Source organism: Oryctolagus cuniculus, chromosome 5 (genome assembly GCF_964237555.1).
Source record: "Oryctolagus cuniculus chromosome 5, mOryCun1.1, whole genome shotgun sequence".
In the NCBI taxonomy this organism is placed as follows: Eukaryota; Metazoa; Chordata; class Mammalia; order Lagomorpha; family Leporidae; genus Oryctolagus; species Oryctolagus cuniculus.
The window spans coordinates 14,603,775-14,630,682 of NC_091436.1; positions in this window are offsets into that span (position 1 = coordinate 14,603,775).

A 26,908-nucleotide genomic window follows, 5' to 3' on the forward strand; every position below is an offset into this window, starting at 1 on the left:
TAGAGATCCTTTGAAAGTAATTTGGCGTTTCGTGCCCATTTTAGACTCTTTTAATTATGTTTTACAGTGGAAAGCTTGACTACAGTATGTCATGGTAAAGATCTTTTCTGGTCATGTCTATTAGAAGTTCTATGTGCTTCCTCCACTTGTGCATCCCTTTTCCCACAATGGGGAGGTTTTCTGTAATTATGTCACTAAACAGGTCTTCCAGTCCATTCCCTCTTTCCACAGATTCAGGATCTCTTAAGACCTGTATGTTGAGTCATTTAATAATATCCCACAAATCCCCAACAATTTTTTTATTTGACAGGTAGAGATATAGACAGTGAGAGAGGGAGACAGAATGAAAGGTCTTCTTTCTGTTGGTTCACTCCCCAAATGGCTGCTACAGCCGGTGCTGCGCCGATCTGAAGCCAGGAGCCAGGTGCTTCCTCCTGGTCTCCCGTGTGGGTGCAGGGCCCAAGCACTTGGGCCATCCTCCACTGCCCTCCCAGGCCACAGCAGAGAGCTGGACTGGAAGAGGAGCAACCGGGACTAGAACCCAGAGCTCACATGGGATGCCAGCACCACAGGCAGAGGATTAACAAAGTGAGCCATGGCACCAGCCAAAACTGTTTTTAAGTTTCCTAGTGTGTGTGTGTGTGTGTGTGTGACTAAAATTTCCAGATTTGTCTTCTAGTTTGGATAGTCTTTCTTCTGCTTCGCCAAGTTTGCTGTATAGGCTTTCCACTGTATTTTTTATTTGATCTATTTACTCCCTTATTTCTAATATTTCATTTTGATTTCCATTTAAAATTTCAATTTCATGGGAAAGAATTTCATTCATATCGTGTATGTTTTTCTTTAGTTTATGGATTTACTTCGGGTGCCTCGCCGTTCAATCTTGTTGCCCAGCCACCTCCCAGCCACAATCAGGGGGACTGTGAATTGTTCCCTCTGCTAGAATCTCGGGGTCACAAGCATACACAAGAGCCACTGGCCAAATTTTTCTCTGTCCCTGCCACTGCCACCTGTGCTGGTGAGAAGAGGGCATCCTCTCTCAGCCAGGTGTTATGTGGCACACACAAATACTTCTGCAGCTCCTGCACAAACACAAAATGGCACCCACCCTTTCTCAGCTATGCAACAGGCACTGTTGTGAGGAAGTTGGGTGAGATACATGTGTCCCCTCTGCTTTCACTGGGCCCATGGGCAACCACTAGCAGTGCCAGCCCCCAGAACCCCAGTCCAGACTCATGCTGCACTCTCCCTCCAGAGAAGCCTCCACAGGTTGATGCAGTCTGGTCTCAGCTCTGTCTCCAAGCTGCTGCCCACTCCAGCTCTCAGCTGTTGCATTTGTGCATGCGCTCATGTTTGTGCCGTATGTCCAGACCCTGCACACAAGTGCATGGCATTCCCCTCCCTCTTGTAGGATTTCCAGTGCAGTTTTCTTACCAATTCCCCCCTGAAGCCTGCACTTCCTACACTTTTATTGTTCATCCTTTGCCTACTGCACTAAGTCTTTCCCTAATCCGCCATCTTGGAATCACCTAAAAGTCATTTTAAAGAGAGTATTTTCTCAAGGTCTATTTTTGAAAATGGTGATCTAGTTGTTAGAGTAGGGATAATGCATGAGGAATTCTTTCTCTGCTGTTCACTAGCTTGCAGAACTTGAGCAAGATTCATAATCCTCTGAGCCTCTTTTTCTTAAACATCCAGATGGGGATGTACTAGTCAGAGTTTTTATTTACAAACAACAGAGACCAACTCAGGCCAACATAAACAGAAAGCGAATACACTGTAAGGCTATTGGATTGCTCAGAGCCTTAAGAGTACCCCTTTTAGAGAAACTCACAAAATGATCAGAAGTCAGAAGAGATGAAAAAATACATTGGGACAATTTGCTTAAGACGGAATCTCTGGGACCTCCACCACAGAGCTCTCAGAATCAGGGAATGCATTCATAGAAATCTGTTCTATCTTGGAATCCTTCCCCAAGCAAGAATATGTGGTTGATCCAGCCCTCCACCTAGCCCTGGAGTCCCTGAAAATAAATATAATAGCTCATACTTTTATACCACATGACTACACTTTTTCTAAGTGCCAAACATATCATAATCCTCACCACACCACATGGTTTTATGCATTTTTAGCAATTGGCTGTTGAAGCTGTTCAGTTTGATCCACTAGCTAACGAAGTGCATGCAATGTTTGACCCCATTACACAAATTAGGAAACTGAGGAACAGAAATTTCAAGTGACTTGGAAAACTTGGTAAGTAGAGTGCTGGAATTCAAACATGTTCTTTATACTAATTTCTGTGACTTCTGTGGTGATTAAGACACCAACTGTATGGATCATCAGAGTGCATGGCACATTGCGTCTGCTTAGCAATTTTTTAAGATTTGTTTTATCTATTTGAAAGGCAGTGTTACAGAGAACAAGAGTAAGAGGACAGAGAGATGTTCCATCAACTGGGTCACTTCTCAAATGGCAGCAATAATCAGGGGTAGGAGCCAGGAGCCAGGAGTTTCATTCAGGTCACCCTATGGGTTCAGAGGTCCAAGGACATGGGCCATCTTCTGCTGCTTTCCCAGGCACGTTATCAGGGAGCAGAATTGGAAGTAGAGCAGTCAGGACTTGAACTGGCACCTATATGGGATGCCATGTCACATGCAGTGGCTTAACCTGTTACACTAAAACATTGGACCCATCTACTCAGTAATTGTGTAATAAAGTGTGACAAAGTGCTAATTGATCACGAAATATTTTATAATGGTTTGCTAAAGAATTTACATTTCAGGAATACAGATTGGAATACAGGAATAAAGTATTTACATTTCAGGAATACAGATAGGAATATTGTGTGAATGGGTACAATCTCTCAGTTTCTGGAAGACAAATTGGTGTCTATAGATCAAAATTACAACCTGACAATAAAACCAAGAAGAGCATCTTAGCCCAATGCTCCCTGCTTATATAACATTGTGACCTTCACAAATAATGATAGTGTTGTACAACACTATAACAAACTGACCAGGACATTTATATCTGGAGTCCTAAGCCCCACCTGACCACTCCTGACCTCAGGACACCCACAAGACACTCAAGACAAGTTAGTCTGAGTGGTAGACACCAATGTGCCTTCCAGAACGTTCTCAGACAGCAATAATTAATGTATATGAGATTATATTTTAGTAAAACATTCCATCTCCCCTTTTTTTAAAAAAACATCACCAGAAGATTACTATAAAACTTCCTCAAACCTACTTGTCACATGTGCACAGACTTTCAAATTCTTATAAGAAATATTTTTAAAATTATGTTATGTAATAAGCCTCAATTAGTAACATAGAATTTAAAAAAAAAAAAAAAAACCTTCTTCCCCAGTGCTGCTGCCTAGGATGTTCTGTGCTATTGGTCAGGGTCCAGCTCTGTCTCCCATGAGATATCTCCACACTATGGAGGGAGTCTGTGGTTCACAGAATGCAGAGCAGAAGTGCTGACGTGCATATAATAATCTTCACTCTTCCTCTCCTTACCTGCACACTTCACTAACTGAACCTATCTATATCTTTGCAAATGCAGCATACCTTGTTCACCTCTGACTTTTGCATATGCATAAAACCATTGTAGGTCCTAAGACCTACAATCTGAAACCTTAGGCAGTAAGGAGCTTCATCGGCAATCCACACCATTCTTCATCCACCTGGGAAACTCAAGCTGCCCAGGAAAAGAGAACCTAACCCTACTGAGACGCTAATGCAGTCCTCCTCATATCTCCCTGTAGGACATTTAAAGATGTTTGTAATCCGACTGAATAAAGTGGAGAGGAATAAACTGCTCTTAATGAAACTATTGCAAGCCAAAATCAAATCACTTTATTCATAATGGAAAAGACCAAAAAAATCTTTTCCATTAGTTTGGATATTTTGGGCAAAACATTTAATTGACCTCTTTCAAAATCTTCTCTTCATGAAAACCAGTGGGAAAAATAACTACTCTTTAATCCTGAGTGCTTTTTTTAACACTAAAGGAGAGGAAACATAGATCTACAATAGGAAATCAGCCTTGTCTTAAGACTCTTAAAACCAAATCAAGCTAATTAACAAACAAAAAAAGAATCCTAAAGCCACTTAAACATGCAAATTAGAATGAAAGTATGCTCCTAAGTAACCAGTGCTGCTTCATCACAGCCTCACATGACTGTAGCACAACATCTATGAAGTTAAAGTGAGAGGTCCCCAAATAAGAAAGGAGTATTAATGATGTGTCAAGAAACACTCTTAGGGACCAGCACTGCGGCATGGCAGGTTAAGCCACCACCTGCAAGGCCACCATCCCATATGAGTACCGATTTGAGTCCTAGCCGTTCACTTCCTATCCTATTCTCTGCTAATGTGCCTGGGAAAGCAACAGAGGATGGCCCAAGTACTTGGGTCCCTACCACCAACATAGGAGACCCGGTTGGAGTTTTGGACTCCTGGCTTCAGCTGCCCTGCTGTTGCCATTATCTGGGGAGTGAACCAGTCAGTGGATAAAAGATCTCGTTCTGTGTCTCCCTCACCCCACTCTCTCTCTCTGTCACTCTGCCTTTCAAATATACAAAATTAATCTTTTTTAATAAAACACTCTTGAGAAAATCCAGGCATCCAAATTAAAGTTCCCATTACTTGGCTGTGCTTGGAGCACTTGGGATTGGCATTTCCATGTGTCAACTCAACTAACATACCACAGGCCTGGCTGCTCAGAAGAACTTGTCCAGAGCCCCTGAGCTGCTGTCACAGGTGACCGCACAGGTGAAAATCGTGTGACAACCACAGCCATCTGTGAGGCAACTTCCTCACAGGCTGCAATGGCTGGAACTGTGCTGATCCGAAGCCAGGAACCAGGTGCTTCTTTCCAGTTTCCCATGTTAGTGCAGGGACCCAAGCACTTGGGCCATCTTCTACTGCTTTCCCAGGCCACAGCAGAGAGCTGGACTGGAAGAGGAGCAACTAGGACAAGCACCAGTGCCCATATGGGGTCCTGACGCCGCAGGCAGAGGATTAACCTACTGCACCACGGTGCCAGCCCTCAAATATTTTCTATCGACCATCTTTCAGTGCATAGTATGAAACAGAAATCCAAGAGTTACCCCATTTCATTCTCCACTCTCCATGTCCATCCTGTCATCAAGTACTATTTATTTTTCTTTTTCTTAGCCCACCATCTCCATCACCTTTGACACCATTGCTATCCAAACCATATAGGATTCTAAGGTTTCCTGTTAATACATCAAAACAGAAAAAAAAACTCAAGAACATAAAAGAAAAATTACTCTCACATTCTGAACACATCAGAAAGCATTTGGGGGACAAGAGATGTCTTCAAGTTTTATTGAGAAACATCCAAATGAGCTGGGACCTCCAGCCATCATCCTACCATCTCTCCAGTCTATGTAAACAATGACTGTGAAGAGGGAGAGGATTAAAGGAGCACAATAAATTCTGACTAAAGGACAGTTCTGTAGTTTCATGATCTACCAATCATCCCCACTAATACAGACAATAGCCACATAAAGTCAGTCAGTGATATCAAAATATGGTTCTCACTGGCTTCTCTTTGGTAAACTTATTTATGTTTCTTAAGACAATTTGAATGGATAGAAAAAGAACTGGAAAGAGGTATCAGTGTAGAGAGACAGCCTAGAAAGTCTTGAATCCTCATATTTGTTTGCATAAGGATGAGTAAGTGTCCCTTTGGACCAGTACACACCATGGCAGTTACTTGGGTGTCAATCATGCAGCCAGCACCTTATGTTGAAGGACTGTCTGCTGGGCAAAAAAACCTGGCAGCAAGAAGTTACAGGTGGTACAGGAGGGGTGGCAGTAAGAGCAGTGAGGCAACTATATAGTGAAAAGGCCCCCCAAGTGCAAAAGAGAAAGCCCACACATGTACTCCATGAAAGACACTGGCATTTGGAAGACTGTCCCTAAATAGTTGTCTTCAGGCTGCTGAATTCACCAGAAAAACAATGTTGGTCAAGAGGGTGGCCTCATCTTCAAATTAAAAGAAAGGGCATTTGATGTCTTCACATTTAATCTACAACTCAGAGGAAGAAGGGTGAATGAAAGAGAAAGAAGATGGAAAAGTCTTGATGAGAGAAAAGGAGAGTCCAAAAGTGAACATGAAATGAAATTTTTAAATGGGTCCAACATGAACCAGACTAAGTGACTGAAAATGAACAATGGGCATGGATCTGGTAGACTTAACTAAGGGATAGAAAACAAGATCTGACAAGGTTTATTTGAAAGGAGAAAAGAAAACTTTCATTCCATATTTATGCTTAATGAAACATAGATCTTTTAATAAACATAATTTTTTTAAAAAGACCCTAATCTTTCAATATATTAAATTATTATAGTGCTGTGAGCATCTTCTCTGGTCTCCCTCAAATCTCAAGGGAAGAAAAAAGGGTATATCTAACCATGTTACCTCCCCGCCCCTATTTAAAACACTTTCATCATTAAGACCAGACAAAATGTGTTTGCTTGAATTATAGACTTCCAGTTTCTGGATTCTACCTAACACCCCAGCTTCATGTTGTCCCAAGCTCCATCTTTGGTTCTTTGCTCCTGCCTTTTTCAAGCCTTCCAACTGACTATGATCTCTCAGAACCTTTACAAATGTTCGTCATCCTAAATTTGCTCCACGTTTTGCCCAGTCAAGTCCTCTATCATCCCTCTGATCTTAACTGAAATTCTTTCCTGTATCAGATAGCTAGGTAACACCCCATGTTTCTAACTCACAGCTCTGAGTAATACTCCTTTGGTGTTTATTAGAGGTGCAATTGTATATGGGCTTGTGTAGTTATCTGCAGTATGGCTGTCTCTATGATGCTTATCCTCTCTCAACCCTCACCATTGAGCTCAGTGATGATAGAAACCCTGTGTGTTGTTCTCATTTCTTTATCCCCACTGCCCAGCAACTTGTCTGGCACATTGTCTATAATAATTAAATGTCTCATGCATGAATGAATTATAAACTCCATGCATTACAATAATAGAAGTAAATTTAAAATCCTAGTTTTTCTCTTAATTAACATTAATAATAATGTTATTGAGTATGCCAGTGATCTTTAATATTTTGACAGATTGATGAAAGGTCATATAGCAACTTGAAAAATTTACCTGGAAACCTAAGATACAAACAAGATTTCAACTTTTAATCCTATAATCTCTGCATCCCGGGTCACATAGATACTGCTTCCTCAACATGCTCATATCTGAAAAAAGAAGCAAATGGGTAAATCCACTAAAGAATATAAGGTAAAAAGCAGAGGAACACAGATCCACTAATAAGACATACCTCAAAGAGCAAAATGGAAGGGAAATTGTACCAATTAAAGTACTACAAAAGTGAGTATAAAGTAAGTCTTCATCAAATTCTAGAGATTTACTCTAATTTTTAATTATGTCTAGCATTTTCATTTGCCAATAGACTTTGATCATATCTAAAATTTAGTTGCAATTTCTTGTGCTTAATTTTTTGCAAGTATTATTATTTTTACAGTTCTGAAAAAGTGCATTTGATTGTTATACTCTTAATAGAAGACTTGAAAAGTCCAACTTTCTGGAATATTTTCTTCATATCTTAAGAAACAAATAGTGTACTATATTATTAGAATCTAGAGACAGTATTAATTTAGTTTGTTTTATATTTCAATTTAGACACAGCTGACTCTTACAGATATACACCAGCCACCCTGCCCAGCACAAGGCAGCACAAGGAAAGCTACTCAAATTTCTCTAAAATCATTGGTTAATAGAAACTGTCATGGCTCAGTAATACCTTGTATTTCTGATGCTGAAGCAGTGTCAATTCCAAATGAAGTTATTCTTAGTGTGAAATTGGTTTCTCATGTCTGGGAATACCATTTGAAAAATAACCTAATGTTTTTTAAGGTTATTCTTATTGTGATTAAATAATTTCCAAATGACTGCACCAAACTGGAGAATTTTTCTTTCTAGAAAGAAATTCACCAGATTTTCAACTCCAGTATGTCATCTTCAGTCGACAAATAGATCATAAACTAAAATATTAAAGTAAAAACCAGACCTTATATGTACATCAAAAGTGCAGACTGTGTCAAATAGTGACAAGCTTTAAAAAGAAAGGGAAGGAAAAAGCCAGCATGCTTTCAAATATAAATGCTCTAATCCCTCACTAGAAACTGTTTGATTTAAACATGTGGTCTGAGCACTGTGGGCACAGAAATACCAGAAAATTGAGAACATACTTAAGGCAAGAGTTTTTTTTTTTTTCCAAAGAAAGCTTTTATTTAATGAGTACAAATTTCATAAGTACAACTTCATGAATATAGTGATTCTTCCTACCATACTGCCCTCCCACCCATTCCCACCAAACCACCTCCTCCCTCTCCCATTCCCAGTCCCAACCTCTATTAAGAGTCATCTTTAATTAACTTTATACACAGAAGACCAACTCTATACTAAGTAAAGATTTCAACAATTTGCACACACAAAATATAAAAAACTATTTGATTTTAAAAGACATATTTATGCAATCCCGTATTTTACTCAATCCAAAAGAGTGTATGTAAACATATTTAAATATTAGCCACCATCATGGAAACCATGACCTAATAACACAAATGATAACATTTTCATTAATTTCTACTGAGACTAGCAATGTTGATCATCAGGATTTAGTTTCAATGCAAATGGTTGATTGCCTCTCAATTTGTTTCTCTTGAATTTCCAGATAAGCAATCATGACTATCCCATGTTATTACAATTCTCATGTTTCATGACTTTTATCAGTATCCTATGCAAAACAAAATATGTTTCTGTGGTTTCTACTACATAAAGTCATTAACAATGAAATTGAAAAGCTTGTAAAAGTGTAATGCTTTTTTTCTGTTGCAATATTCTGCCAGCAAAGTTTGCAAATCTCCCAAATAACATAGGGCATGGCTGGGTTGCAGGGATTAGGTAGAGAAGAGGTTGAGACCGCTGCCCTTCATATAAGAATATGATGTTCATGACTCACTGTTGGGAAGCCAGGATCTTTGGGTTTTAATAATGGTGGTGTATTTGTCCTGAGTCATCCACACTCTTGCCCAGTTGTTTCTGTGACTAAGTGCTTACATTTCAACAAGTACATTCCAGCAAAATAAACATATATCACAAGATATTATGACTGTTTGTGAAAATCAGCATAGTATCGAATTATTGTAATTTCAAAACCATTTACCTGTAATACATACAAGTTTACTCCACAAAAATGATGCCATCGATATTTTTCAGCACTGTTTTTCAGGCTCTTCCACTTCAACTTCCAACGGTTCGACAAGGACTCTAAGTCACAAAAGCTTTAAAGGACAATTTTATGTCACCAGCCTTGGGGTCATTTCAGTGTTATTCCAAAATCACTTAGGGCCACACAGATTTTCTTCCCTTCATTCTACAAGAGAGGAAGCCGAAAAAAAATTTTTTTTTCCAACTTGGCTGAATGCTTAACGAGAGAACAGACTGTTAGGATAAAGCATTCTACTCACATTAGGCTGCCCAGTTCCCTTTCCAAGGCAACTTGTTCAAGGATTGGGTCATCACTGTGAGAATTTTTCACAAGTTAACAGTATGTTCTAACCGGTGAAGCCCACTGACAGATTAATTTGAAAAATTAGAATCCATGTCTGTGTATAAGTTATTAATACTCTTATAAATATATACTGCATAATCAAAAAGTTGCTTGACAAAAGAACCCAACTATGTCTCATTAGGTAGTGTGTGCAAGGGAACATAAACTGAGGTAATGGAGTCCTTTTCAGTCCTAAAGCTTAGGAAGAGAGAACATAGCCTGTGCTGCATATTAATGGGAATCTGAAATATTGCACAAGGTGAAGCCATGTAGTCTGTGAAGGACTAATACAACCAAAAGAGAACTTCCTGTTATCCACACAGTCACACAAGGGAAACTTTAGCCCCTGTCAATCTCTCTACAGAGCTCACAATGGGTCACAGGATTCAGTGAAATACTGGAACAAGAAAATGAAAATCATGAGACAAAGAAAAACTGAGTGGAACGTTTCAGAAATTATTATGTTGCAAGCATGCTAGTGTAAGTTTCAGGGGCCTTATTAAAGATTTTTTTTCTGAAAGACATATTAGGATATAAAAGTTCCCAGAGTTACAGAGAGATGGAGAGACGGAGAGAGGTTTTCCATCCATTGGTTTACTCCCCAAATGGCCACAACAGCTGGAGCTGCGCCGATCCAAAACCAGGAGCCAGGAGCTTCTTCCAGGCCTCCCACATGGGTTCAGGGGCCCAAGGACTTGGGCCATCTTCTACTGCTTTCCCAGGCCACAGCAGAGAGCTGGATTGGAGGTGAAGCAGCCAGGACTCAAGCCAGCACCCATGTGGGATGCCAGCACCACAGGCGGATGCTTAGCCTACTTCACCCAGTGCCAACCCCTCAATGATTTATATCAAATTTAAGTCTTAGGAGTTACGGCAGGGGGTTCTCTATCTTGTTCTGCTCTATTTACATTGATTGTCCAGTCAGGACTGTATAAGACAGAAATCATGAAGTGTTTAGCACAGCTAATACTAGCAGTGGATTAGTGGTAATTTTAATGCCTACCAGATTATTCAATATAATACATTGGAAATAGTAAGCTTACCTTTATGAGAAAGTGGTTGCGTTTTTTGTTAAGATTTATTTATTTATTTTAAAGAGAGATGAGAGGCACAAAGAGAGAAAGGTCTCCCATCCGTTGGTTCACTCCCCAACTGGCTGCAACAGCCAGAGCTGTGCCGATCCAAAGCCAGGAGCCAGGAGCTTCTTCCGGGTCTCCCATACGGCTGCAGGGGCCCAAGGAGTTGGGTCATCTTCTACTGCTTTCTCAGGCCATAACAGAGAGCTGGTTCGGAAGTAGGGCAGCCAGGGCTAGAACTGGCACCCATATGGGATGCTGGCACTTCAGGCCAGAGCTTTAACCCACTGCACCACAGCGCCGGCCCCAAAAGTGGCTGTGTTTAGAATATTCAACACATTTATTGTTTAAATAAAATATGTAAAGGAAATATATCATTAGAAAGATTCATAAAATTGTTTTAAACAAAGGACATTATCACATCTGCATTTTTAAAAATCCTTTGGAAGATTACAAAATGGATTAACAGCTATTTCAAAGAGTCAGGCAATAACAACCTAAGGCTAAAGGACTTATCTGTTTCATCATGCCCTAACCCACTGCCACCCCTTATCCTCTCACCACTCTTGATAAAAATTAAAGTGAAGTCGAGCCACATAATCCATACTCTGAGGTGCTCATCCTAAGGGAGTGGTTAGGATCAAAATTCGTAAAAAATATAAGGTGATAGATAGAGGGAAGCCCAGCTGAAAACAATATTTGGAAAGGAAAATAGGAGATAAAGTACTGAAAATTTTATTTATTTATTTAAAGACACACAGAGATAGATAAGAGAAACAGAGACAGAGAGCTCTTATCTGTTTGTTCACTACCCAAAATGCATGCAATGGACAGAAAGGGGCCAAGCAGAATCTAGGAGCCAGAAACTCAACCCTGGTCTTCCACAAGGAGCCCAATTACTTGAGACATCAGTGCTGCCTCCCAGGGTGCACAGTAGCAGGAAGCTGGAATCAGGAGCAGAGCCAGGAGTTAAACCCAGGTACTATGATATGAGATGCAATATGTTAAACACTATGCCAGTGTTCACCCTGCCAAGCCCTTTATTTTTTGAAAACCAGAGTTACGGAGAGACAGGGAAAGAGAGAGAGAGAGAAAGAGAGGGAGGGAGGGAGGGAAGGAAGAAGGGAGAAGATACCCTGCATCTTGATTCACTCCCCCAAATGCCCACAACAAAGTTAGGCCAGGTCATAGCCAACAGCCTGTGGACTCTATCCAGGTCTCCCAAACGGGTAGCAGGAACTCAAGTTCTTGGGCCATCACCCAGTGCTTCCCAAGAACATTAGCAGGAAATATTTCAGAAGCACAGAGTAGCTAGGACTCCAACTGGTATTCCAATATGGAATAGCCACTACACTGTAAGGCCTGTCCCAGTGAGGTAACTCATCTTGACTTCAGCCAGCAGTGGAAAATAAGCTCTTAAGGAGAGAGGAAAACAGCGTGGAAAGCAGTAGTACAGGAAAGCAATGTCACGCGTTGAGGAAAGCATTGAAATTGGAGTGAAGGAGCAACAACAAATCTCAACAGTGGATGCACCATTTAGAACAACGCACAGTGTCCAGTAGGAGTGGAATGGGAGAACTGGCAGCCTTCCCATGCTGCTATTTGGTTTGAAAGGTTGAACAATTCCAGCCCCCCCCCAGACTCCCCCAAACTTACAGGGAAAATCAAAAATGCAAGCAATGTCAAAGATAATTGGTTTCTGTGCTATCATCCAGTCATCTCATTATCTACTTAAATTATGCAGGTAATTTGAAATAGACTAAATCTTTCTCTCACTCCTTTCCTATTTTCATATTTCATTATTTTTCCAGCACTAACAATGTATTCAACATTTAGGATTTCATTAACATGTAAATATTCTGTGCTTTAAAGTTACTGAAACTGGACTCAGTTAATATCTGTTTTCATTATGATTTCTTCTCAATGTCACAAGAGTAATTTGGAAGGGACAGGGATAGGAATGTACTGGGCAGTGTTTCAGAGATACACACCTGTTTCAGGTGTAGACTAAAGTTCACATGGAATCCAGCTCAACATATCAAAAGAACTTGGTACCAAATAGAAGAACAGTGAAGGAAAAGATTTTCACAAAGAGGATAGTAGGCCCTTCACAGAAATTAAGTTGTGAACAACCATTATGCTTATCCCTACCTTCTCATAAGTTGTTTATTTCCCTAAACATTACAAAAACAGGAATATGAATACTTGTTTTCATTAAATATTTCAATATTTTAACTCAAATATAAAAGTAGTCAATTTACCTTGTAATATTTTTATTTGGTAAAATATATAGTGTAATATTTGCCATCCAAACCATTCTCAAGTATATAGTTAACTAGCACTGATTACATTCCGTGTTAGACAACCACCACAGGATCACAGATCTCTTTCCCAAACTTTTCCATCATTCAAAACATTACCTATTGAATAATAACTTCCCTCACCCCCCAACACTGCCTAATAATCTGTAACCCATTTTCTATCCCTATGACAAAATATAATGGACTGGAACTTACCATTTTTAGCTTTGTAATTTTACTTTGCGTAATATTTCTGTGGCTTATCCATGTCTCTGTGTGCAGAAAAATTCCAGTCTTTTTCATAGCTGAATAATATTCCTTTGGGTGTGTATCCCACATTTTAATCAGCCATTCATCTGTTAATGGAATCAGTTTGTTTCTACTTTTTAAAAACTGAATAATGACACAATTAACATTGCCATATGAATATCTGTTCAGGTCCTTTTTTCAATTATTGTGAACACTCATATATACCTAGGCACAGCATTACCAGGCACCTGGTAACTCTGTAATGAACTCTTTGAGGACCCATTGACCCGTCCATAGTGGCTGCACCACAGTACATCCTGGTAACAGCAGGCAATGGTTCCACTTTCTCCACATCCTCACTAATGTTAATTATTTTTCTTATTGTTTTTTGGTTATTGTAACAGCCATCCTAGCAACTATGAAGTGATATCACACTCTAACTTTGCTTTGCATGTCTCTAGTCACAGCACTAGTGCCAACTTATTTATAAAAGCTACATTTAATTAAACAATATTCTGTGTTTCTAAATGTTTGGTTCTGGTATTTTATTTTCTAGGATGAGCTTTGAAACTCTATATTCTTACATCAATGTTATTAAATGTGTTCAATAAGCAAGAATAAACTTATTGGTACTTTTCCTTTTTGTAATATATTTTAGAACTGAAATTCAATGGTCTTGAAAAAATGTTTTTAACTTTTTAAAGTACAAATGTGTATGGAACACATAAAAATTGATAGCAACAGAGAAAATAGTCAGTGTCCAGATACTATTGAATTCTACCTTTCTGTAACTCTGACTTTCAAATAAATAAATGAATCTAAATATTATTTAATAAAAACTTCTTTTTTAACTTTTATTTAATGAATATAAATTTCCAAAGTACCGCTTATAGATTACAATGGCTTCCCCCACATAATGTCCCTCCCACCCGCAACCCTCCCCTTTCCCACTCCCTCTCCCCTTCCATTTTCATCAAGATTCATTTTCGATTCTCTTTATATACAGAAGATAAGTTTAGCATACATTAAGTAAAGATTTCAACAGTTTGCTCCCACACAGAAACACAAAGTGAAAAATACTGTTTGAGTACTAGTTATAGCATTAAATATCAATGTACAGCACATTAAGGACAGACATCCTACATGAGGAGTAAGTGCACAGTGACTCCTGTTGTTGACTTAACAAATTGACACTCTTGTTTATGGCATCAGTAATCACCCTAGGCTCTTGTCATGAGCTGCCAAGGCTATGGAAACCCCCTGAGTTCACCAATTCTGATCATATTTAGACAAGGCCATGGTCAAAGTGGAAGTTCTCTCCTCCCTTCAGAGAAAGGTACCTCCTTCTTTGATGACCTGTTCTTTCCACTGGGATCTCACTCGCAGAGATCTTTCATTTAGTTTTTTTTTTCCCCCAGAGTGTCTTGGCTTTCCATGCCTGAAATACTCTCATGGGCTTTTCAGCCGGATCTGCATGCCTTAAGGGCTGATTGAGGCCAGAGTGCTGTTTAGGACATCTGCCATTCTATGGGTCTGCTGTGTATCTCACTTCCCATGTTGGATCGTTCTCTCCCTTTTTTATTCTATCAGCTAGTATTTGCAGACACTATTCTTGTTTATGTGATCCCTTTGGTTCTTAGTCCTATCATTATGATCAATTGTGAACAGAAATTGATCACTGGGACTAGTGAGATGGCATTGGTACATGCCACCTTGATGGGATTGAATTGGAATCCCCTGGTATGTTTCTAACTCTACCGTTTGAAGTAAGTCAGCTTGAGCATGTCCAAACTTCTTAATTACTTTATTATTAAATAATATACAACATGGTTCTAGCTCTTTGAGAACAACTACTTAAAGGATGTTGTCCCTGTATTTTCTTAACTAAAAGCTCATGCATGCTAATTAATAAATGGATCTTTATTTTGAAGGGCTTTAACAGTGTATCTGATCCACATGACTTTGTAAGACACAAATGAAAATATTTGCCTATCTTCAGATTTAGTTTCCTCTTCATCATGCTTCTTTTCATACTCTTATTTTATTCATTTTTTAAATATTTATTTATTTATTTGAGAGGTAGAGTTACACAGAGAGGGCAAGACTGAGAGCAAGGTCTTCCATCCGCTGGTTCACTCCCCAGATGGCCACAATGGCCACAGCTGAGCCTATCCAAAGCCAGGAGATAGGAGCTTCTTCCAGTTCTCCCATGTGGGCACAGGGGCCCGAGCACTTGGGCCATCCTCCACTACTTTCCCAGGCCATAGGAGAATGCTGGATAGGAAGAGGATCATCTGGGACATAAACTGGTCCCCACATGGGATGCCAGCACCACATGCAGAAGCTTAGGCTATTAACCACAGTGCCAGCACTATTTTATTTTTCTGAAGGCATAAAAATTGTGATTTAATTTCAAGGAGCTGTTATACATAACATTACAAGAATTCATTATACACTGAATACAAGCAAAGTGATTCTAAAAATATGATATGTAGATAACATAATTAACCTTTAATTTAGGCATCCAGAGGTTTAAATGTATTAAATTCTGTGCTCTCTATAGATATATGCAGATATCCTATTCCAAATACAGTATTAAGAAAAAGCTTGCTCAAAAAATATATTCCTCATTAAAGTATATCAACTTGGTATTCCCTAGTTTGTACATTTGTACTAATATGAGGAAAGAAATGAATAATGGATAAATATATTATGATTAAAGTATATTCAGCAGCCCAAAGTCTGTTAAGCAGGCATCGCTCATTTCTTTAACTGCATTCCATTAAAAGTTCTAAAATAAGGAGTAATAAAGACTTTTCTGTTTTTAAATGAGAGTCACTTGGGAAAATGATTGCTAATTTATCTGTACGTTTTTCCTCTTATCTATTTCCAACAGCCACACGCTCAACAACAAACGTCTCCCACTCAAAGACATTGAAATAGACATGCTGAAAATGGGCGAAGATGCATGTGTGTGATGTGACAGAGGAGTGGGCTGCCTCACTTTAGCTCCTTCTGGAAGACTAAACTGACATTAATCCTGAAAAACACATACACAGAGAAAAGCTTCTTTCCCAAACGTACACTCACACATAAGTCATTGTGGTGATAGGAGGAGGAAGTCTTTTATAAAAATGTTTAGTTATTTATTTTCATCTGCTTGAAAGAGCAAGAGCAAGAGTTTCCATCTATTGTTGCCCAAATGCCCAAAACAGCCAGGACTGGACTATGCTGAAGTCAGGAGCCAGGAACTCCATTTGGGTCTCCCATGAGGGTGGCAGGGCCCCAAGCACTTGGACCATCCTCTCCTGTCTCCCAGAATGAATTAGCAGGAAGCTGGGTTGGAAGCAGAGAAGTGGCGCTTGAACTGGCACTCTGATAATGTATGTGTGAGTCCAAAGCAGTGGCTTACCACTTTGTACCACAACACTCACCCCCAGAGAAAGGAATCTTTAAGATTTCCCAACTTTGATAAAAGGGCAGAGGGAAAGAAAATAGACAGGAATAGCTGACCTTAAAATCAAAACTGGCAAGAATTTTACTCTGACCTGAACTACTCTTATTTCTAGGAATCCATCTACAAACACTTCCATCTTCTCTTAGTACCATCATATAGATGTCTCAGACAAGAAGGCACCTATATGCATTTGTTATTGTTTTAGGAACATCATGTAGAGTAACGAATATGTTAACATATATTTTTACTATATCCTATTTAATTTTACACCTAGGATAGCTACTTACTCAGAGATCCAGGTTTCTCAAATTTCCCCAGCTATCTAACAGTAACTTTTTCCAGACTCTTGATGTTTCAACTCTTTTAGCTTTTAAGTACATAGCTAAAACAAGACTGTGATGTCCCATAAAGCTGACAGTTTTGAATAGGACTTATGCAAGACTCTACAACTGGTTTCATAAGGATCAGCTTCCAATGGAAGTAACTACACTATTTCCTTTTTTATAGAAAGCTTTTATTTAATAAATATAAATTTCATAAGTACGACTTTTGGATTATAGCAGTTCTTCCCCCCATACCCACCCTCCAACCTCCGGACCATCCCACCTCCTACTCCCTCTCCCATCCCATTCTTCATTAAGATTCATTTTTTAATTATCATTATATAAAGAAGATCAACTCTATCATAAATAGAGACAAAGATTTCAACAGTTTGCACCCACACAGACACAAAGTATAAAGTACTGTTTGAAGACAAATTTTACCATTAATTCTCATAGTACAACACATTAAGGACAGAGGTCCTACATGAGGAGCAAGTGCATAGTGACTCCTTTTGTTGATTTAACAATTGACACTCTTATTTATGACGTCAGTGATCACCCGAGGCTTTTGTCATGAGCTGCCAAGGATATGAGTTCACAAGCTCCGACATTATTTAGACAAGGCCATAATCAAAGTGGAAGTTCTCTCTTCCCTTCAGAAAAGTTACCTCTTTCTTTGATGGCCCATTCTTTCTGCTGGGATCTCACTCACAGAGATCTTTCATTGGGTCATTTTTTGCCACAGTGTCTTGGCTTTCTATGCCTGAAATGATCTCATGGGCTTTTTAGACAGATCCAAATGCCTAAAGGGCTGATTCTGAGGCCAGAGTTCTATTTAGGGTATTTGTCATTCTATGAGTCTGCTGTGTGTCCTGCTTCCCATGTTGGATCATTCTTTGCTTTTTAATTCTATCAATTATTATTAGCAGGGGCCGGCACTGTGGCTCACTAGGCTAATCCTCTGCCTTGTGGCACCTGCACACCGGGTTCTAGTCCTGGTCGGGGCACCAGATTCTGTCCTGGTGCCCCTCTTCCAGGCCAGCTCTCTGCTGTGGCCAGGGAGCGCAGTGGAGGATGGCCCAAGTACTTAGGCCCTGCACCCCATGGGAGACCAGGAGAAGTACCTGGCTCCTGCCATCGGATCAGCACGGTGCGCCAGCCGCAGCACGCCGGCCACGGTGGCCATTGGAGGGTGAACCAACGGCAAAGGAAGACCTTTCTCTCTGTCTCTCTCTCTCACTGTCCACTCTGCCTGTCAAAAAATAAAAAAAAAAAATTATTATTAGCAGACACTTGGTCTTATTTATGTGATCCCTTTGACACTTAATCCTATTTCTCACGAACTATTGTCTAGTAATTTTTATGGCTTAACAACCTCCCCCAACTCATAAATTTAAAGCCACAATAATCATGTATTTAGCTCATGAGACAACTCAGTGGAGAAGTCTCATCTAGTCTATAATGTTTTGGGCCTCAGCTGAGATAATTCAGATGGCTGGGTGGCTGGAATCTCACCATGTGATCACTTCCATGACCTCTCTATAGGGCTTTAGCTCCCCCACAGCATGGAGGCTTCAAAGTAAGTTAACTTCATATTTGTTGTTTGGAGCTCTAAAGAAGAAAAGTGAAATCTGCCAGTCCTTTGAGAGATCCTGCTCAGAACGAATGTACATCATTTTTGCCTTATTTGTCAAACAGATTGATAGGCAAGCTAAAATCCAACTACAAAGTAAACAGAATACTTCTGAGTGAGAATAGAAAACAACATGCAGTCATCTTTAACTTGCTGACAGTCAGTGACTCCAATATTTCTCAAACTACTCATTACTGAAAAGATGTCAATAGTAATCCTATGGTCAGCTTTAAATTCAAACTAATAGCAAAGTTGTGGGCAGAGCCATGCTCTTCTTAACAGGCAACTGTTCTCGAAAAACAATTCTTGGCTTGCTATTAAGTTCTTTTTTTAAAGATTTATTTATTTTATTTAAAAAGCAGAGTTACAGGGAGACAGAGGCAGAGAGAGAGAGAGGTCCTCTATCTGCTGGTTCACTCCCCAAATGGCCATAATGGCTGGAGCTGGGCTGATCAAAGCCAGGAGCAAGAAGCTTCTTTGGGGTCTTATACATGGGTGCAGGGGCCCACAGACTTGGCCCATCTTCTACTGCTTTCCCAGTCCATAGCAGAGAGCTGTATTAGAAGTAAAGCAGCCAGGACTCAATGCTGTTAAGTTCTGATAGAGACTAAGCACATGACTCTAAATTTGGTAATCAAGTAATCTGAACAGCTTATGTCTGAGCATGTGTTTTCCAAGCCATCCATTGAAGACAGGCATGTCAAACAATGCTTCAAAGAGTTACATACTGTGTTAGGCTTTATCAGGTACTGAATGTACAGTAATGTGGTAGGATATTCTCATTCCCTATTCTTGTTGCATATATTAACCACCAGCAAACACTAGGGCCTCATTCAGAATTCCCTCTGAGTAGCTGAGAGGACAAAGTCTCGGCTGGTTTACAGATGATTCCTGAGGATACTCTGGACACCACACAAAATTGGATTAAGGCTCTAAGTTTTTAATAGAGTTGACCTGAATGAAATGGGAAAAGGAACTCCTTCATGTGGAAAGAACTTCAAGTATCATATTGGTTATTGTGTTATCTATTAAAATGACTCTTAGTATAAAGGAAAAGTGGGATTGCAGATATATTATTTGAGATAAGGAGAAATATATCTATCACTCAGGAAATCTTGGTGGGCCTTTCCTAGGTATTTGGCTTTTTGTTATTGCAATGAAATGTCTTGGATAAGTTACTTATGAAGGCTGGAGGTTTATTTCACCTCAGAGCTTTACAGATTCATAATCTAAGGTAGGTTCCTTGGCTCAGCTGTGCAGAAGACGATGTGCAGAGGATCCACCACATAGCAGGTCAGTAAGCAGAAAGTGCAGCTAGACCCAACTCAGCCCTTATAATCAACCCTGTCACGAGAACTCCTTCTGTGGGTGCACCATGAACCTAAGTATCTCCCACTTCCTAAATGCCATAACTGGATTAAATTTCCACCTTCTTAGATCCACCACTTATGACTTTGGGATTTAAGCATCTGCATTTGTTTGGAAGCCAATTCCTATTAAAACCATAGCACACATCTACCTGCAGTAATAGAATTCAAAGAAATAATTCAACAACCTAGTACAGACAGGATCATCAAGATTTCAAACCTCTCAGAAATAAATTTCAAAGCACATATCAGCTCACTAAACTGCCCAGTGATGATATTGCCTGAAACAAAAGAAAATCTGATATGAGGAAATGAGAAAGAAATCATATGTCAAATATGACCCCATAAACAGCTCTATATGAAGACTATAATGATGACCCAAAATTTTTTCATTCTTCTGTTATGTTCTATTTTTACAAGATTCTTTTTATTTTCTACTCTCCGCTTTACTTCTAACTTTAATAGAATGTACAAGTAATGATAGTTCAGAGATTACAGAATATCAAGATATTTCAGAGGTATAAGCTAAAACAAGAATGAAAATAAAGCAAAAATTAATGCAGAAACTGATGAGACTGTGTATCATTGCTTTCAGAAAGAAGGGTTGTTGTGTGTGTGAGAAGAGGACACATTATGCTAGGCAGTAACACCATAATGTTATGATGAATTGATTGGAACTTTACATATCTAACTTTACATACATCTAAAGATGGGTTGTAGTGAATGTGAAAATAAAAAGAATGTACACCGGCTCCCTCAGAACTAGTTGAAACACTCTTTGAACTCACTTTCATATATTGCAGTGACTAGAAATAGAATTTGCATATTAACATACCAAAGGATAAAAGCCAGTATTACAGTTAATGCAAAAATATTTTTGCATATTCATGACTATTTAAAAACATCTGGCCAGGGGCCAGCACTGTGGCACAGTGGGTTAACGCCCTGGCCTGAAGCGCTGGCATCCCATATGGGCACAGGTTTGAGACTTGCCTGCTCCACATCCCACCCAGCTCTCTGCTATGGCCTGGGAAAGCAGTAGAAGATGGCCCAAGTCCTTGGGTCCCTGCACTCACGTGGGAGACCTGGAAGAAGCTCCTGGCTCCTGGCTTCGGATCGGCGCAGCTCCAGCTGTTTCGACCATTTGGGGAGTGAACCATCAGATGGAAAACCTCTCTCTCTCTGCCTCTCCTCTCTATGTAATTCTGACTTTCAAATAAATAAATAAATCTTTTAAAAAAAAACATCTGGCCAATAAGAAATAGAAGATAGAACTTACCAATCATAGCAGCAAAAGGCATATCTATGTTGAAATATAGATGCAAATGATATTTCAAATGAACACAGTAAAAACCAGTAAAATGCAGAACAAATGAGCCATAAATAAAAAATAAAAATTTGTCAATGTTTTCATGTTATACATTTGTCTACCAAGAAGATAATACCAATGAAAATAATTATATCATTAAACATTATTAAGTCCTTACCATATGAGTCACTTTACTAACATATTCATCTGCATTAAATAACTTCATGAAATAGATTATTAACAAAAGCTACCAAAAATGGATTCTTTGGATGAAATATAATTTTTAAAGTCTAACAAGTAGTTGGATATATGAACATAACTTATAATAAAATAATATTCCTGGGGCCGGCGCTGTGGTGTAGCTGGTAAAGCCGCTGCCCGCAGTGCCAGCATCCCATATGGGCGTTCGTTTGAGTCCCGACTGCTCCACTTTTGATCCAGCTATCTGCTATGCCCTGGGAAAGCAGTGGAAGATGTTCCAAGACCTTGGGCCCCTGCACCGATGTGGGAGACCAGGAAGAAGCACTTAGCTCCTGGCTTTGGATCAGTGCAGCTCCAGCCATTGTGGCCAATTGGGGAGTGAACCAGCAGATGGAAGACCTCTCTCTCTCTGCCTCTCTTTCTCTCTCTGTGCAACTCTGACTTCAAATAAAATAAAATATATTTGAACAGCAGAGTTACAAAGAGAGAGAGAGAGAGAGAGAGAGAGAGAGGTCTTCCATCAACTGGTTCACTCCCCAAATGGCCACAACAACCAGAACTATGCTGATCTGAAGCCAGGAGCCAGGAGCCTACTCAAGGTCTCCCACGTGGGTGGAGCGGTCTGAGCATGTAAGCCATCTTCCACTGCTTTTCCAGGCCATAGGAGAGAGCTGGATTGGAAGTGGAGCAGCTGGGACTTGAACTGGCACCCCTATGGGATGCCAGCACTGCAGGTGGCGACTTTACCTGCTATGTCACAGTGCCAGCCCCCAGAACTATTAACTATGGTAGCTAAAACGTTTTATTATTTCACAGGGATAAGCATATATATCAATGGAGATAATTTTGAAAATAATGGACAAAAAAGCCAAAAACATAGACATGTATATATAAGACAGAGGAGGCATCACAAATTAAATAACATGGAAAAATAAATAAGATATGATCCAAAATGGATTAAAGAAGCAAAATAAAAACAAACCAAAGAGTTTCTCTTAGAAGAAAATACTGGAGAATATCTTTCTGACATTAAAACAAGGAAAAGCTTCCTAAACAAAATATAGGAAATTCAAATCACAATGAATAACACATTATAAAATTTGCATGCTTTTCATATGTCAAAGGTAACCAGCAATGAGATTAAAAAACAAGCAATAGTCAGGGTGAGATGTTTGAAATATACACTGTAACATGCACTAAACTATTTTTCAAAGTATATAAATAATTTGTACACATAAAAAATAAAGAAATCAGGGGTGGGTGTTTGGCCTAGCAGTTAGGGTCCCAGTTGGGATGCCTGCATTCCCTATTAGAATGCCCAGGGTTCAAGTCCCACCTCTGTTTCTGAGTTCAGCTTTATGCTAATCTATACTCTTGTAGGCAACAGGTGGTGGCTCAGTTCCTTGGATCTCTACTACCCCCATGGGAGAAGTGGATTGAGTTCCTAGCTCTCAGCACTGGCTTGGCCCTACCCTGGCTATTGTGGGCATTTGGAGAATGAACCAGCAAATCAGTGTTCTGCTTGTCTGTCTTTACTTGTATTTGGGGTGGGAGGTGTGGTGTGTAGGAGGGGTGCCTCTCAAATTAATTTAATATTTTTTTTCCAATGGGGAAATCAGTGAAGTGTTTGAAAAACAATTCAGTGACAAAGAAACTCAAATTGGGAGGAAAAAATTTACAGCTCACTTGCAGTTAGGTTGAACCCATACAACTGAGTTTTGGCAAACTGCATATGGAAAGAAGTGATGAATGCTACTTCTAATTCTGGGAAAAAAAGAAAAAATGGGAGAGGAAAAGGAGCACAAATAAGAGAAGGCAGAAGAGGAGAAAGGGAGACAGAAAAAATTGAGAAGGAAGGAAGAGAAGCAGAGACTGCTGGCATCAGCGTCTGTGTTACCCCAGCTCTTTCCCCCCACTACAGCGAAAGGAAAGGTAGCATACTCATGTTGGTGGGACTAAAAGCTGAAGGATGGCCATCTGCCACTGCCACATTGTTTGCTGTGCATGCAGCTGAGAGTTGATGGCTTATGTACACAGCAGAGCTTAATCCTCCCTCACCAATATGACACCCTGGTTTGGCCAGTTTCTAGTTCCAAGTGATGACAACTCCATCCCTCAAAGTGTTTAAATAAAAGAATGTATGCCATTTCTACTCCTGCTTTATATTTAACATCCAACATTCAATCCACCAGAGAATCTTACGGCCCTGCCTTCAGAAAACATGCAGGACTTAGCTTTGATAGTCATCTTCTAAGAGATCATCTTCACTGGATTGCTGTACTTGTCCAAAACTTACTTTGTCTGCTTCTTATTCATTCTGCTTTAGTCTACTCTCAACCCAGAAGGCATGCTGATCCTCTTGGAATATATATCACAATTTCTGTGACATGATTCTGTCAGTGGTCCAGTTATTTTAGATCTCCCAAACATCTCCTGAAAATCAAATAGCAAACCTAGGAAGGCTGAAGACATGAGGACTTCATGTCCTAGAACATGGGTGTAGGCTGGTAACAAACCAACAACAGAGCAGGACACTTGCAAGGCCAACAGCTGTGTGACCAGACAGCATGCCGTCAAAAGCAATTAAAAAAGCTTTAAAGTCATGAAACCAAAACAAAAAAAAATCACTAGTACATAGAAAAAAAAGTTGGTGAAGTTTGAAAAAAAAAGAGCCTTCACAGGCTCAGAGTTGCAGAAAAGCGCCAAAAATCACACAGATTTAATTGAAACTATAATGAATGTGATAGTTCCAGTCTGCAGTGAAATCTCACACATGGCCAGAAAATCCTTCCATCCAAGATAGCGTCTCCCTCCACCACAAACAAGGAAACAGTGAGAAAAGAGCCCTGTGAATGAATGAATGAATATGTGTGTGTGTGTGTGTGTGTGTGTGTGTGTGTGTGTGTGTGTGTGAGAGAGAGAGAGAGAGAGAGAGAGAGAGAGAGAGAGAAAGGGAAAGGAGAGATAATGTTTAGAGAGAGTTTGGGGAACTCATAGAAACGAAGTCCAAGAAGTACTTTCCCTGGTAAATGCTGTCTAGCTGTTCTTGTTGAAAGTAACTATGTGAGATGAAAAATATGTTAATTTGTGTCATTAAATTATTTACTATCTCTATATCCCATAACACCTAATGGAAACCTCAAATATACACAGAAAAATGTATTTTTAAAATAATTCAGCACATATAAAAAGTATTGATTGTTATGAATGGATAAGACAGCAGCAACAGAAAAAGAAGAAAAGCAAAGCCTGATGCTAAGAGCACAGCCAGGGAAGGCCCCTGTGCACCTCAGGGAGGAGAGGCAGGAAAATCCAAGTCAGACGCAGTTTAGAGAAACAAGCAAGGGCCTAGCAGAGGACAGATCCTGGTGAAAACGGAGAAAGGAATTCTTTCTATGCTACGAAGAAAGTTATCCTGGCCTGTCTGTCTCCCAGTAACCCAGGAAATCCCATCCTATTTTCCTCCTCATTCAAATATTGGGAATAAGTACAAAAATACTATCTAATACCACACAAAATTATTACAATGAAAACCTGAATGAGGCATAAAAACATTAAGATAAATAATGAGATTTCACCAGAAAGATGAGGACATGGAGCAGATGAAAACTGCAATATACTATTTAAGTAATAGAGAATAAATAAAGCACTGACAAATTAGCACAAAAAAGAAATGTAAATGGATAGATACTAGTAAGAGATTTTAAAAGAAAATAATGTTCTTGAAAGAAGACTAAATTAGAAATACATAAGAGCAAAATGGCACAATAAAAGGCAAAGCAAGGGAAAAAAGAAATAAAAACAAAAAAAAGGCTGAGAAGAAATCAAGCAGAAATGTTTAAAAGCTTCTAAGAAATATGTGTGTGGGAGTCCAAAAAATGCTCCCCACCAAAATTACGAGGGGAATTCAAAGAATTAAAAATAATGTGCATTTTCTTTTTTATATAAAGGTTTATTTGTTTATTTGAAAGTCAGAATTACAGAAAGAGGGAGTGACAGAGAGATGAGATCTCTCATCTGCTGGTTCACTCCTCAGATGGCCACAACAGCCAGGGCTGAAACAGGCCAAAACCAGGAGACATGAATTTCATCCGTATCTCCTGTGTGGGTAGCAGGGGACCAAACACTTGGGCCATCTTCTGCTGCTTTTCCCAAGCCATTAACAGGGAGGTGACTGGAAGTGCAGCTGCCGGGACATGAACCAGTGCCCATGTGGGATGCAGGCATTGCAGGCTGTGGCTTTACCCATTACACCATAACACCAGCCTCAATAATACTCATTTTCCATGAACCTTCTAAAGCCCCCTTGTGCATACATCCTAATCTCTCGAAGCTGTGAACATGTAGTTGTAGATGGTAGAAGGACTCTATAGGTGAGATTAAATGAACGATACGCAGATGCTGACATCACCCTGGATTATTCAGGTGGGGGCAATGTTATAACAAGGGCACTCATAGGTAGCAGGCTCAGGGTCCCTGGAAACATGACAACAGAAGCAAAAGATGCCACGATAGGCCGTGAGGCCACACAATGCAGGAGGACCCTCGGGGCTGAGAAAGACATGGAAATAGATTCTCCCCTCCAGATTCCAGAAGGAACACACTAGTCTTTGTGATTTCTGATCTCCTTTATTAGCATAAGATTATACACATATGTTGCTTTATATCACTAAATTCATAGCAATTTGTTATATACAGTATCAGTAGGGAACCAATACAATGTAATAGACATAGAAGATTAGAAGTCAAAGAGCCAACAAACATATAATTGATGTTTTCAAAGAAGAAAATCAAAGCAATGTAAGAGAACAGATACTTAAAACTATAGCTGAAAAATATTTTCTGAAATGAACTATTAAAGGACATGGAAAATTGACTAAAAGTTATGAATATCAAGCCACATTATATTCTCTGCAAAAAAATATATTTTTGAGCAGAGTTAAGAAAATGCCTTCTGTGTGCAAACAAGAAGCTAAAAATCACTTATCAGATTGAGAATTCTGAAAAACAATGCTTATATTGCAGAAAGAATGCAACAAATTTTTTTTAAAAAGATGTTAACAGGAAGAAAATGTGAGGCAAATTTTATGTCCAACCAAACTTTTCTTCAAAATAAAAGCCAGTGACATATAAGCAGGTAAAACGTTAACAAGATCATTCCTACTGTCACTTCCTGACAAATCTACTAAAGAATGAACTTCACACACTCAATATTTGCAGAAGGTTTAGCAAATATTTAACTTACTAGAACTAAGATTAAAAGATAGTATATAGTTTTTATATATTCAAACATTAACACTTATGAAAAATAAAAGGGAGCAATAATCAATAGTGAAATTAACTTCTCATATATGAATTAACTGAAAATA